Raw genomic sequence first — 3,246 nt, 5'->3', positions numbered from 1 at the left:
TTCTTTCTTACTTTTGAATTCCAGTCTCCCATCACAATTAAATTTTTATCTCCTTTAACTATCTGAATAATGTCTCTTATCTCATCATAGATTTCTTCAGTCTCTCATGCTGTGGTAGGCCTGGGCTTCGTGTCTGTCATGTCTGTGACTATGCTGTTCTAGTAGCTTACCTGTATTCCTACTTTCTTATTCATTTGTAAACCTGCTCCTGCATTAACTATATTTGATTTTGTAGAGAACGAAGGAGAAACCAAAAATTGCATATTACCTTATGGAGGCAATGACAGGCATAAAAGTGCAGAATAGGACCTTACGTGCACACTGTAAACACAGCCATACACTAGAAAGGCACCAGAGGCCCATCTGTGTTCACATAGTGCATACAAATGAATGGTAGAAGCACGAGCAAAATATTGAGTTAGTAATAATGATTAGGCACCATGCAGTTCTGCTGTCTCATGTGCAATGTGATAATGGCATAAAATTCAAATAGTAATTGATAAATTGAGAAAAAATTTTAAAAAACGTGCAAAAATCAGAATCTTATGATGGCATGTTTCCCGTTTTCAAATAATGTATTACTTTTTAGATTTTTATTGCCAGAGCCTTGGTTGCTTGTCATGTGTAAGCAATTGCATGTTATCTTTTTAGTATTGTTACCTTTTAGCCTTATATTTTTAGTATAATCTTTAATTTATTGCTCTACAAATTCTTTTGAACCATGAACCATGACCACTGGGTCTTGCCATTGCTGGGAGGCTTGCGTGCCTCTGTGATACGGCTAGCCATAATCGAGGATATCTGTTGAGAGGCTAGACAAACATGTGGTTCTTGAAGAGGGGCTGCAGCCTTTTACTAGTTGCAGGGGGGCAACATTTTGGATGATTGACTGACCAGGCATTGTCACATCAACCAAAACAGCTTTGCTGTGCTGGTACTGCAAACAGGTGAAAGCAAGAGGAAACTACAGCCGTGATATTTCCCGAGGGATGCAGCTCTACTGTTTGGTTGAATGATGATGACCTCTTCTTGGGTAAGATAGTCCCCATTCAGATCTCTGAGTGGGGACCACTCAGGAGGATGTCATTACCAGGAGAAACAAAACTGGAGTCCTATGGATCGGAGCGTGAAATGTTGGGTCCCTTAATCAGGCACGCAGGTTAGAAAATTTAAAAATGGAAATGGATAGGTTAACTTGGGAATTAGTGAAGTGTGGTGGCTGGAGGAACAGCGCTTCTTGTCAGATGAATACGGGGTTATAAATACAAAATTAAATATTGGCAGTGGTGCAGGAGTAGGTTTAATAATTAGTGTTACTTAAACATCGATAAACTACCGATTATTCGGCAGCATCTCCACTGTCATGAGTATCGGTAGACTGGTTTAACTATTGATAGTCCTATCTTTTATAATATAATTGTTTTTGAAATGGTGCCTAAAAATTTGTTGGTTCCTATTACCACCATGGCGTTTGGAGTGCAGAGGGAAAGTAGATTGTCTGGAGGTATTTAATCAACAAAAGATATGGTGGCACATTAGCCAGTCTAAGTTGTTTATAAACTATGTTGTTAATAGATTGGTCGCTTTGGAGGAGGGGTCATGAAAGAGAGAATTTTTCTATTTGTCTTCCAGTTATGACAAACCACCGTTTTGCGCATCTCGTACCAATTGGATGGTTGGTTGGTTGGTTCGTGGATTTAAGGGACCGATCATATGCTTAAGCTAAAAACTACACATGTAAATATCATGGTTTACAAATCTTTTAACATCATGTAGCGCTTAAGCAACCGTGAATTGTACAGACAATAAGAAATTCAGCCTTCAGTTGCAAGGATAAATTTTTTTTAGTTTACGCAGGTTTTAATGAAAATAATCAGAATAATTTAATTTTTGTTCTGAAGAAGAAACCATTATTGGCATTGAAACCTAGGTAAACTAAAAAAAATTGACTTGCAACTGAAGGCCGACTTTGTTATTGTCTACCGTGTTTACTCGAATCTAAGCCGCACCTGAAATTTTTGAGACTCGAAATTCAAGGGGAGAGAAAAGTTTTAGGCCGCACCTCCAAATCGAAACAAAGTTGGTCCATTGTAATATGAGAAACAATTTATGTCGAATGAATACTGACGATACAGCTGCAGCAGTTTGGTTCGAGCCGTAAGCTTAGCAGTTAAGCTTTACCACGTAGCCATTGCTGTGCGTCAGGCGCTCCGTCCGTATTTATACGGATACCCTTCCTTTTTCACGTGCTTCGTCTGGTTTGAGTTGATTGCTTATTTTGCTTTGATCTGATAAGTGCCGTTTTCTTTGTTATAGGTGTTTGCGTCACTCTTAGCTGAAAATGCATTACTGCACTGTGTCATGAATTGCTTGTCGCATTCTGTTTGTGCGTGTTTACGGCCTGTCGCGGATCGCGGCATGGCTTGCTTTTGTGCGCGCTACCGCCACGTACTTAAAAAAAAAAGAGAGGAATCGTCTCATTAGCGAAACAATGGCAAGAGACTACTATTTGTTGCTACTTACACTGCTACTTTCATTCATAATGATCAACAAGAACCAAATAATAGACTGCGTATGATAGAACATGTTCTGAACGAGGTTTGGGCGAAAATTTTTCTCCGTTTCAAAATCTTTGCGGCCGCTTCTTTATTACATCAAATTCTGCACAGAAATTAGTCACCTTAGATTTAAAAATCTAGTCAGTTGCCGTGCTTCATTTCTGACTGTATCACTATTACGCATAAGAATAATACGAATATAAACACCACACGATACGTATATTCTTCCGCGTTTGCTGTTGTCTCACTCTAGTTTCGTAGTTTATTAGGCAGACAGGATTTAAATGAGACAGCAACAAACACGAAAGAATACATGGCAAAATGTTTATATTCGTATTATTCTTATGGTGAAGAGAATACACTATGTGCTTCAAATTTCTACAGGTTCCTATTAGCAACCATCTCTTCTCACAGGTAGTAAAAAATTCAGAACGTAGAGTTGGCCATATTGACAAACATCCCAGTCTTGCCAGTCGGATTTTCGTAGTACACTGAAATTCTGCTACATTCGAAGATGAACAATACGGAATTTGTATTTACTTCGTTGGATAATGTATGAAAATGCAGTGGTCAAAACTCGGGGCGGAGGAAAAAAAGCTCGTCTTCCATCTTTTTTAAAAAAAACTTTACTGACGCAGAGGTTTTGGCGCAAGTATTTATCTTTGTGCCTACAAAGCATGCCTGTGTA

This window comes from Schistocerca gregaria, chromosome 3, assembly GCF_023897955.1.
Source record: "Schistocerca gregaria isolate iqSchGreg1 chromosome 3, iqSchGreg1.2, whole genome shotgun sequence".
Lineage (NCBI taxonomy): Eukaryota > Metazoa > Arthropoda > Insecta > Orthoptera > Acrididae > Schistocerca > Schistocerca gregaria.
This window is presented reverse-complemented; position numbering follows the sequence as displayed.